This window comes from Bombina bombina, chromosome 5 (genome assembly GCF_027579735.1).
Source record: "Bombina bombina isolate aBomBom1 chromosome 5, aBomBom1.pri, whole genome shotgun sequence".
NCBI classification, from domain to species: Eukaryota; Metazoa; Chordata; class Amphibia; order Anura; family Bombinatoridae; genus Bombina; species Bombina bombina.
The window spans coordinates 233,544,986-233,557,632 of record NC_069503.1 but is presented as its reverse complement, the minus strand read 5'-3'; positions in this window follow the sequence as shown (position 1 = coordinate 233,557,632).

Here is a 12,647-nt window from a genome sequence, read left to right as displayed (position 1 = left end):
AAGGAGACAGATAGAAATAGTTTATTGCACTTTGATAGTGCTCATCCTGGATCTCTCCTCAAGGCCCTCCCCCGTAGTCAATTTTTACGAGCCCGCAGAATTATTACTGATGATAACTTATTAAAAACAAGAATGATAGAAATGGCAGACAGATTTACTAAAAGAGGATACCCATCAGATATATTAGAAGCTGAAATTAATTATGCGCTTTCAGTCTCTAGAGAAAGCTTACTGAATGTAAAACAGAAACAAAATAATAAAGAGGAGCGCCTTATATTTGTATCTGAATTTAATTCCCAGTCTAACCAAATCCAACGCATTATGAGGAAACATTGGTCAATACTCTCTGAATGTAACCCCCAAATTAAGGAATTTAAGAATTTACCCATGCCAGCGTATAAACAGAGTTTTAATTTGAAACAACAACTAGTTAGAGCAGACATAGGGACAAACATTAAATTAAAACAAAAATTCATTAAAAGTAAGAATGAGGGGTGTTTTCCCTGCTTGGGATGCTCATGTTGTAACAACATGACAAAGGGGCCCACATTTGTTCATCCAATTACTGGAAAAAAGTTTAAAATTAATGGCTTTCACACATGCTTAACTACTTATGTAGTTTACTTAATTAAATGCCCATGTGGGCGGGGCTATGTCGGTGAGACGACTAGAACTATCAAAGATAGGATAATTGAACATAAAATCTCCATTAGAACTAAGAACTTAAAAGCACCAGTAGCACAGCATTTTGTGGAAAAGGGCCATTCAATTGGGCAATTGCGTTTTCAAATTATTGAGAAAATAGAAATGCCAAGAAGGTTAGGGAATAGAGAACTCCTCCTTAAACAGAGAGAAAGTTTTTGGATTTGGAAATTAGGCACCATGGAACCTAATGGGTTAAATAAAGATCTTGATATGTCTGTTTTTCTATAAGCTAACTTCCTATGTATTTGTTTATCAGTCTGTAATTGAGATTGTAATATGATTCTATGAATACATTGTATTATATGTGTTATTACGATTGTAACTAGATTATAATGAATACACTGTAGAATTGTTTTTAATTATTTAGATATAAAGGGTTAATAGGAAGTTGCATATGCAGCGCCACCTAGTGGTGTTTAGGTATAAATAGAATCATTTCAGTATGATGTTTAGCATGAATAAGGTAGCAATACCGAAACGTTGCTGTTAATGTTGTGTTGTGCCCAATAAACACTTATTTTTTTGCTGCTACTCCTTTTGGATTTCTTTGGATTAATGTTTCAGAGACTGGAGTGGGTCTCTTGAGTAGCTGGCAAAGGGGCCGCTGTGTGCTGAGTCATTGACTTTGAATATGAAGAGGAAGTCTGGCAGACCCAATAACCATAGCCTCAAAACCACTCTCTTAGCCACTGATTTGGGATGTATGTCCTACTGAGACCACTGTTAGCTCAATGGTCCAATGGTTTTCTCTTCAGCAATCTTTATTTTGGCAATATATCATTAACCTATATCTTCCCCACACAAAAACTGTCCTAGTTGTATACACTAAAATATTGGGGGAGACCTTTTGTCGCTGGGGGATTACTACATCGATTACCAGGAAAACATGGAGTGGGCTAACTGGTGAGAATACTAAGCTATCCTATAGAGCTTTAATATATACATATTATTATTATTATTATTATTATGGTTGAGACCAGTGTATGACAATTTTTATGTTCACTTTATCTTTATTTTATGTTGCTCATTCATTTGTCCAGTGATACTAGACTGTCAGTCTGTCAGAACATTGATGCTGTTTGAAGTTGCTCCCGTTATGCACCCTTTGCAGTTTTAAAAATGCAGAATCAAAAGTATCCTGGGTACAGATTCTGTTTTACTGTATCTAAAAATTACATAATTCATCAGAGGAGCCAGTCCCAAAGCAAAGCCTTATCTTGAGAGTGATTATTAGGCTGTGTGCACCATATTTAGCTCTTTTACACAAAACCATCAAAGAACATCTAGAAAATACAAATAGGTGCTCCAATGGCACAGTATCCCACAAGCTCCAAAATCAACAGAAACATTCTACTGCTATAGGAAGTAAACTCATAAATTAAGCACAAGGTGTCAAAAGCAATCTAGAGTCATTTGCAGACTCCAGTTAGCTGATATACCAGGATGGCACAGGAACAATTTCTTCAAATTCAGATATGATGCAATTTGACTCCCATGTGTGAGTCACAATTATAAACACAACAGTTGTTTAAAAAAATCCCCACTAATATTGTGGAATGTTTATTAAAATAAATAACAAAATACAAAAAATAAAATACAAACACTGTTTTTCTGTGTTACTTTATTAAATATAGATCCATTAGAAGTCCCTGTCGTGTGTTTCTTCCAATCATCCTAATTTACAGGAAAACATGTTAAATGAAAATAGGCAAATGTTAAAATGTAAAGGGACAGTAAAGTCGAAAATAAACTTTTATGGTTTAGACAGAGCATTCTTTAAAAAAAAAAAATTCTAATTTATTCTATTAACCTGTGGTTATTTACATTGAGGGGTGTAGCTAGAGTCCTCTAATATGTTATCAGCTTTAGAAAGATCCTTTAGGAGGCTATCCCATAATCCCACTGATAAGGACCCTTCAGGCCCTGTAGTTAATAAATCTATTGGTAGCCTTTTTTCAAATCTGAACACAGGCATTGGTAGTGCCTTGATACCCTTAAGAAGTATAAAGAGAAAAAAACAGATCCCCGGAGGCCTGAGGGTGTTTAAGAACTGCTCTTTTAAGAATGATGATAAACTGTTGGAAGAGTGGTTCTCTATCCTAGATGAGTGTTCTTTCAGGCTAATTGATTTACTCATCTCCCACAGGCAAAAATTAGTAGATAAGATTGCCGGTGAGATTGAATCAGTGCAAAAAGAATTAAAAAGCTTTAAAGAACACGAAGATTATCTGAAATTGAACAATCATATGATTAAAATGACTGATAACTTTCAAAAATAAATAATAGAGAAGAAAAATCTTAAAATGGCAAGGGATGAAAAAGACAATGCTATGGGTATGATACACACATACAATAAGAAAACTCACAATAACTCTATTGATAATAATGAACAAAGCTGGGTAGTGGTACAGCATAAAAATAAGTATAAGAATAAAGATAGAAACAGAGGATATAGCAATGGACATACTAATCACAACAAAAATGCATTTGGGAACAATCATACTAATGAACCAAAAAACATAGGTAGCCAGTATTCATATCAGAGGCAACAGAATAGTGGGTACCAGCATGATATGCAGGCTAATGGCAATTGGAGATTCAGAGAAAATACTATCCCACATGAGAATAGTTGGCAAAATAGGAGACCCTCTAATTGGGACAACTCAACTGACCATCAGTCTTATCATGCCAGACCACAATCATCTGGTAAAAACAGTTAGTCTAATTGGAGACAATCCCAGCACCAACACATTACTCATGAGATCCCCACATACAATAGGTATCAATCTCTGGCAGAAAACTCATAATAGGCATCAACTCTTTTAGAAAAACAACCCACCAATGCAAATACAGAGGTATTTTGTGAGCCACAGTATCAGATAGAGTAGAGACCCTATAACTCTAGCAATAATCATTTTTTAGGGGACAGACCATTGGCCCCACTGTGGAACAGAAACAGGCCTCCCCCATCCAACAACAAAAAAAGGTCCTTCCCAAACAAGGAAGAAGAGAGAGAGGGAAAACCCTAAAAAAACTAAATTATTTAAATTGAGGGAAGGAATTTTTAATCTTTCCACACATAAACTTTAAGACAATGAAGTTAGAATTTTATGTAGGGGTCTCTCTTACTGCCCCCCCCCCAATAAACCAGACATATTTAATTTGTATGTGGATTTAAACGCATTCATTAGAAAATTGGTCCTACAAAGATATTTTTGCTGCTAAACAGCTTAAAAAACAAAAATTGGAAGGGTCACCAATATTAACTAATTCAATGGACCCCAGAAATCCTGAACAAACTATTTTTGTAGACCCAATTGATATCTCCATTGAACTGTTTAAAAAAAATAGTTCACACACCTTTAGCACCTTCCTATTCCTTCAATCCCCCTAAAGAGAAGTGTTCATATGTAGACTTATTCCAACAACTAGTGTTGGATGATTTCAAGAAAACTTTAGTTTACAGTAAAAATAAACACAAACCCAATAAATTATGGCCAAATCAACAGAGAGCATTAGAAAACCTCATGAGTGATCAAGGCTTAGTGATACGCCAAGCCAATAAAGGCGGCGGAATAGTCTTGCAAAACTATGAAGACTATGTACAAGAAGCTAACTGGATTATTTTAGATCGTAAAACTCAAATGTGACCCAACTGTTGTTTTTAGAAAATCCCTGAAAAAAATGATACAAGAAGGTTTCGTTAAGGATATTTTGAATAAAAAAGTAAAAAATGTACCTACTCCCGGACCACCCCAATGTGCCGTTCTACTATCACCTTCCTAAGGTGCATAAAGATCGCACAAAACCCCTGGGGTGACCTATTATTGCGGGCATTAATAGCCTAACAGATCATCTGTCTGAATACATTGATTTCTTCTTCCAGAAGTATGTGGTTAATTCATCTTCATATATAAGGGATACAACTGATCTGTTGAACAAACTCTCTGGGTTTAAGAGAAAGAAGGAATATCTTTGGTTAACCTGTGATGTTGGTGCATTGGACCATAAGCTGGGACTAAAAGCGGCGAATACATTCCTAGAGAATGACATATACCTGCCAGCCATACAGCAAGACTTAATTTTACAACTTATATCATTCATTTTATCACACAATTATGTTCAGTTTTTAGATGATTTTTATTTGCAAAACAAGGGAACGGCCATGGGTACCAGGTTCGCCTCCAGTTTCGCCAATTTCTTTATGGACATTTTTGAAGAGAAAAATATCTATAACTCTAACTAGAGGGAAAACCTGGTATTCTATGGCCATTACATTGATGATTTGTTGTTAATTTGGGAGGGTTCACAAAGCACTGCTGTCCAATTTGTAGATAGCCTTAATAATAACTAAATGGGTCTGTCTTTCACACACAATATACAACCTGACCTAATAGAATACCTGGATATACATTTGAAGTTGGACTCTGATGGTTTTTTTTGTCTTCCACCTATTTTAAGAGTGTGGATAGCAATATTTTTTTACACTTTGGTAGTAACAACCTCAATAGTTGGAAAACAAATATACCCTATAGTCAATTTAGCAGAATCCGTAGAAACTGTGGTACCATCGAGTTATATGATAAGCAATCCCTGATCCTTATAAATGAATTTAGAGAAAAGGGATACCCATGTAGTCTAATTCAAGACAGCTATAATAAGGCTAGAAATTTTGACTTATCACTGATCTTGGCACCTATAGCAAAATCAGAAGTTGAACAAAGATATACTAAGTTACAAAACACTGCCTTCATCACACAATTCAACTCAAAACATAGGTATATTAGAAAAATATTGAACACCCATTGGCCCTTAGTTTTGAAAGATCGCTATTTTAAAGGGACTTTAGATAATAATCCGAAATTGGTATTTAGACGTGCACCAACACTGAAACAAAAACTAGCCCCTAGCAAAGTTGTGGTCTCAAAAAAGAATATTCATAATGCACAACCAAAAAATTCAATGACACGTCAGGGAAACGTTGGAACATTTAGGTGTAACAAACCCAGATGCCTTATGAGCAAACATGTCACCCATTAAATGTAATACCACAGGGGAAATTACTGACAATAAATCACATCTTAGTTGTAGCACCGAATATGTCATCTATGTGTTAACTTGCGAATGTGGTTCGCAGTATTTTAGCCTCACCTGTAGAAAAGTGCATACCAGATTGAGTGAACACTTACGCAATTTAAAGAAATGTTCCTTAAAACATAGTGTCACAAGACATAACACTATTCAGCATAACAAGAAGCATAACACTTTTCGGATCACTCCTCTAGAAAGTATTCCTTGCTCTACTAGTTATAATAGATATACTTGTTTGCGCCAGAGGGAAACATTTTGGATATACCACTTCCAGACTTTGTTGTTCCCCTCTGGAATAAATGAAGTGTTGGATTTGGCTGCATTTTGATGTACATATATCCTTTAAAGATTAATGGACAAATATATATTTTTTTCTCATCCTGTAGGATGCTTTGTATCATGATTTGCTATAGAGCGACTACATTTGTTATTTTATTTTTTGTTTCTAGTCGCTTTTAAGTTTTGTATTTATATCACATCATGACACTAGGATTTATACATTTTTATACCTTGATATATTTAGACATCTTGTTATAGACGAATAGATATATCGGTCTAATATTTGCACAAGGGGTCCGCATATGTGTGTGTACATATATTTATAGGAGGATTTGGACACTTATATACTTGATTTAATGCTTTAAACTTGAACCTGTCCCTGGCACCAGCATATAAAGCGACTTCAGTGTATCCTGCCACATAATGTTATATATCTCTCTTGTTCTCAGTTATTGTTTATATAATGCTATCCACTTTTTATCCACTAGGGGTCCCCTTTATGGAAATGTACAGTTTATTAGACACTAACTTCACTTTTATATTTATTTTAGTATTTTAATACATACTATCATCTCTTGATTTGTTGGAGGACCCTTCATACAAACTCATATACTCACAAATTAGGTTTAGATGTTATTTTTCATTTTATTTAAGGACTGTATAGTGGTTTCGGATATTGATGCAACTTACAGTCTGCACAGAGCACTTAGCAGACTCAGTCTGCTGTGATTTTAGCTAAAAAGATTTGTCAAAAATATTTTTCTACCTAGCAACTGGTTACAAATAGGGCTCCATTTAATTCATTGGCCGAGCCAACTCATGTGACGATGGGTCTGATGTTAACCAATCACAGATCACTAATGATGTCACACACAGAAAAAACTCATTATCACTTAGTAACTAGCTACACACATGCCTTTAATTAAGGCATTTGTGAAGCTGAGTCACATCTTGATGCCTGAGATATGAACTTATTACAAGGCATTAGTGTTATTATACACAGGGATAACTTCCTATTGAGCTAAAAAGAAAATTTAGACAAACAATTAGGATCACCTACAGAATCAGCAAAGGTATTTGATGGCCTTTAAAATGTATTGTGGTCTATATACAACAAATTTGATTGCATCACATTTACAAACAACTTGTGCTTTATTTATATGCTGGAGCTGGGTTCTGAATATCGTTACAGAAAAACATGGGTAAACACATTTGTTATTTAGACACAAATTTAATTAATACAGGAACTACATTTTTTATACATATACATGGGGGTTATTGTGCACATAAAAATGATCATATAAGTTTCTTCTTGATATGCCTATTTGTCAACTGTGATTATGATATGATATATGTGTATATGTACATTATGATGTACTGATTTATAAAATACACAGGTGTTTATATGTGATTTACTCAGACAGAGATCTGAGACATATACGTATACCTGCTATATTTATACTGCTATACTTATACTGTTTTCATATATAGGGGTCATTATATATAAACAGAAATATTACCCTATGACCATATATGTGTATATGTGTATTATGAGGTACTGATTTACAAAATACATAGGTGTTTATATGTGATTTACTCAGACAGAGATCTGAGACATATGCCTATTATAACTATACTGTTTCCATATACAGGGGTCATTATATATAAACAGAAATATTACCCTATGATCACATCAATATCTGTTTGACATGTTTTGTTTATTGTGAATATGATATGACATATTTAATGATGTATGAACTCATTAGGAGCACAGGTGTTTTAGCCACACCCCAAAAGGGGTGGGATCTAATGTGATTGGTTTTAGTTTATTTTAAATAGTTCAGGATGTTATAAGGTGCTTTATGCCTGATGAAACAGCAATTTTTTTAGAAGCCGAGAAACGCGTTGCAAACAGGGGGCTATATATCTATGCCCCCTCCACTTATTGCTTGATGTTTTTAATGTGATTTTTAAATAAACCATTTTTAACAAAAGCTAAGTGCAAGCACCTTATTATCTGTTGGAACTGCATCCTGGGGCCTACTAATTTATTCTATTTACTTCTAGTAAATTTACCTTATTCTTTTTCTATCCTTTGTTGGAGAATAAACCAAGGTAAGATCAGGAATGTGCACGTGCACCCTGTTGCAGCATAGTTTGCAACAATGTTTGCAGCAAAGATAATAGAAGTAAATTGGAAAGTATTTTAAAATTACTTATGCTATCTAAAGTATGAAAGTATTTTGTCCCTTTCAGATGTATCATTTGCCTAACAGCAGAAGGAAAAGTTATTATTTTTTTAAATTAGCACCTGAATCATTAAAGTTTAATTTTGACATTACTGTACATCTAATAATTGGGATACTAATTATATTTGACTATGTTGGACAACCATCATACACCACACAAAATGTGACATAGATTGGTGTGACTTACAATTCTTATTATATTATTTTTCTGCTTATTCATATATTGATAATCAGTAACACACCATATAAGTTTAGCTTAAAAATTAAGTTGAATCCTTAAAGGGACACTGAACCCAAATGTTTTCTTTCGTGATTCAGATAGAGCATGCAATTTTAAGCAACTTTCTAATTTACTCCGATTTTCAATTTTTCTTCGTTCTCTTGATATCTTTGTTTGCAAATGAACGCATCTAAGCTTTTTTATTAGTTCAGGACTCTGAACAGCACTTTTTTATTGGTGGATGAATTTATCCACCAATCAGCAAAAACAACCCAGGTTGTTCACCAAAAATGTGCCGGCATCTAAACTTACATTCTTGCATTTTAAATAAAGATACCAAGAGAATGAAGAAAATTTGATAATAGGAGTAAATTAGAAAGCTGCTCAAAAATTTCATGCTCTATCTGAATCAGAAAACATTTTTTGGGTTTAGTGTCCCTTTAACTTATCTAATAAGGACTTAAAGGGACACTGAACCCACATTTTTTCTTTCGTGATTCAGATAGAGCATGCAATTTTAAGCAACTTTCTAATTTACTCCTATTTTCAATTTTTCTTCATTCTCTTGCTTTCTTTATTTAAAAAAGAATGCATCTAAGCTTTTTTTGGTGCAGCCATCTGGACAGCACTTTTTTATTGGTGGATGAATTTATCCACCAATCAGCAAGAACAACCCAGGTTGTTCCCCAAAAAATGGACCGGCATCTAAACTTACATTCTTGCATTTCAAATGAAGATACCAAGAGAATAAAGAACATTTGATAATAGGAGTAAATTAGAAAGTTGCTTAAAATGCCATGCTCTATCTGAATCATGAAAGAAAAATTTGGGTTCAGTGTCCCTTTAACAGTAATGTTAATATTGTAAATGTTAATTTCTAACATTTTTATTACATATATTTTTTTTTTCCAATTCATTACAATCTATTTATTTATTTGCAACTCTGCCCAATAAATTTTTTATTAAATAATTAGTACCCTGTTTCAGGGAACTTGACCGTATTAATATTCCTGTTAGTTGTTAAATACTGCACTTATGCAAGTGAGCAAAAATGTGTTCAAATATTTTTTTTAATAGGAAACAAATATTACAATTTTTAGTTTCTTCTATCAGAAATGCAAAATTAATTTCCTAAAACAATATACAGCAATTAGGAAAAAAAAGTCCATTGATGCTCATTCTAGAAAGAAACTAAAGTTGCAATACCATTAAAATAATAATTGTAAAGCACATTAAAAATCAATCTGATGTATAATTAAATTGCACTGATCATCTATGCATTAACTAGTCTCTTTAGCTTTTAGCTAAAGAAGAGAAGGAAGGCTGATATTGATCAGTTCAATACAACAGCAACATTATCAATACTAAAAGGTTCATCCTAGCCTCTGCCTGGCTGCTCTACAATGCAACTGGCAGACATCACTGTGATTCTAAGAGACTGAAGGGCAAATAGCTAAGGTGTCCAGTATTCTCTAATCATTTAAAAGCATTGTGTACTCAGCCTATACCAGTCTTACAGTCTCCACCCAATTCTCATAGTTTAAGCAGGCTCCAGACACAGAGTGAAAAAGAAGGCAGATCAATTATTTCCAATATTAGACTATCATCTAGCTTCTGCCTATGCAAGTGCATCCTGATTGTGCTTTTTAATTACTATAAAAGTACAAATTGAAACATTAAACTACATTGTTCTTATTACATTTTGTTTTCCAAAAGGAAATTCTTTATGAATTGGTACATTAAACTTATTATTTGCCCCATGCAAAGCATTATTGTTATAGGGAGTTAAAATGACATTTGTCACATAAAATAGTATACAAAATGGAATGGATGGAGCATTGTATTTTAAGCAACGTTCCACTTTACTTCTGTTATCACATTTAATTAGTTATTTTGCTATCCATTATTAAACAGTAATCATATTTGAGCTCAAGAGTGTGCACATGTTTTTAGCCATCCACCATCAATGTTTTATTATTATTATTATTATTATTATTATTATTATTATTATTATCAGCTATTTGTTGAGCACCAACAGATTCTGCAGCGCTATAAACATAGGTATAATATGCAAAGGTAGCACTTATAGGAGACAAATGCGTAGAGGGCCTTGCCAAGAGTTGCACTATTTTAAATCATCTCTCATGAATGCGATCTACCAAACAGCTGGACTCGTAGGCTTATATGCTAAGGGGAGGGGGTTCAAGGGGATGAAGAGGAGAAAAGGAACTGAGGTAAGAATGGTTAATGTGTATTGTATGCATCCCTGAACAGTAGAGTTTTTAAAGAGCACTTGAAACTATGAAAACTAGGGAGAGTCTTGTGGAAGGAGGCAGAGAGTTCCACAAAATAGGGGCCATTCTGGAGAAGTCCTGTAGACAGAAATGTGAGGAGGTAACAAGAGAGGAGTAGAGAAGGAGGTTATGAGCAGAGCAAAGGGGATGGTAGGGAGAGTATCTAGAGACTAGGTCTGACATATAGGGGGGAGAAGTGTAATTGAGAGCCTTGAATGTCAGAGTCAGGATTTTCTGTTTTATTCTGGGGCTAGAGGAAGCCAGTGAAGGGATTGGCAGAGAGGTGCAGCAGATAAGGAGCGATGTGTAAGGAAGATCAGACTGGCAAAAGCATTCATTGTGGATTGTAAAGGAGATAGACAGCTCCTCGGGAGACCAGAGAGGATGGAGTTGCAATAGTCAAAGTGGGAAATGATGAGAAAGTGAATTAAAATCTTAGTTGTGTCTTGTAGGAGGAAATGCTGAATTCTGTAGATGTTGTTAAGTGTCCCCCCCACAGGCATGTGGGGTTATTATGTTATTATCAATAGTTATAGAAAGCTATAGAGATTTAGGAAGAAGGGGTGGGGGGATAAGGAGGTCAGTTTTGGAGAGATTTAGCTTAAGGTAGTGATGGAAATCCAGGATGAAATATTAGAAAGACACTGACATGAGTTAGCAAGGAAGGGGATAGGCCTGGTGCAAATAGGTAATTTTGGCTGTCATCAGCATACAGAATATATTGAAACCAGTGGAACTTTACTCAGGAACCTAAGGAAGATGTATAGATTGAGAAAGGGAACCAAGGACGGAGCCTTGTGGTACCCCAACATAAAGTAGTAGAGAGGCAGAGAATGTGCTAGAGAAGGAAACACTAAAGGTATGGTTGGACAGTAAGGAGGAGAGGGCTTTGTGCAGAAGAATTAGAGGGTGTGGAGCAAGAGATGGTGGTCAACAGTATCAGAGGCTGCAGACAGATCAAGAAGGATTAACAGAAGTGGAAGAGAGAAGAAGATAGAAGTGGCCTTTTGATTTTGCTTTAAGTAGGTCATTAGTAACCTTAATAATTGCTATCTCTATGGATTTGTGGGGACAAAATCCAGATTGCAATGGATCAAGGAGATAGTTTAATGTGAGGACATGTCATAAACGTGTATGAACTAGCCTTTCCAGAAGAAAGGTTGAGTAGGAAAATAGGGCATTAGTTAGATGGATAAAGAGAAGGTTTTTTGAGGATAGGCGTGACTAGTGCATGTTTAAGTGATGAGAGATATACCAGTATAGAGGGAGATACTTAAATTGGATGGGATCGAGGGGACAGGTAGTGAAGTGAAAGAATTATATAAGGGCAGAAACTTCTTCCTCATAAACAGGGGTAAAAGTGCTGAATTTGTGGCTTTGTGAGTTTCGAATGTTTGCAAATGATTGGGGGGGGTTGCAGACTGAAAGTGTGTTGAGAGATTATTTTGTTTCTGATGGAATCGATTTGTGTCTGGTAAAATCTTGAGCTGAGAGGGATGTGGTAATAGGAGGTGGGCATAGAAAAGTATTAAAGGACCAGCCAATACAGTAGATTTGCATAATCAACAAATGCATGATAAGAAGACAATGCAATAGCACTTAGTCTGAACTTCAAATGAGTAGTAGATTTTGTTTAAATAAATTGCAAAGTTATGTCTATTTCCACTCCCCCTTTATCATGTGACAGCCATCAGCCAATCACAAATGCATATACGTATAGTCTGTGAACTCTTGCTCAGTAGGAGCTGGTGACTCAAAAAGTGTAAATATAAAAAGACTGTGCACATTTTTTTTAATGGAAGTAAATTG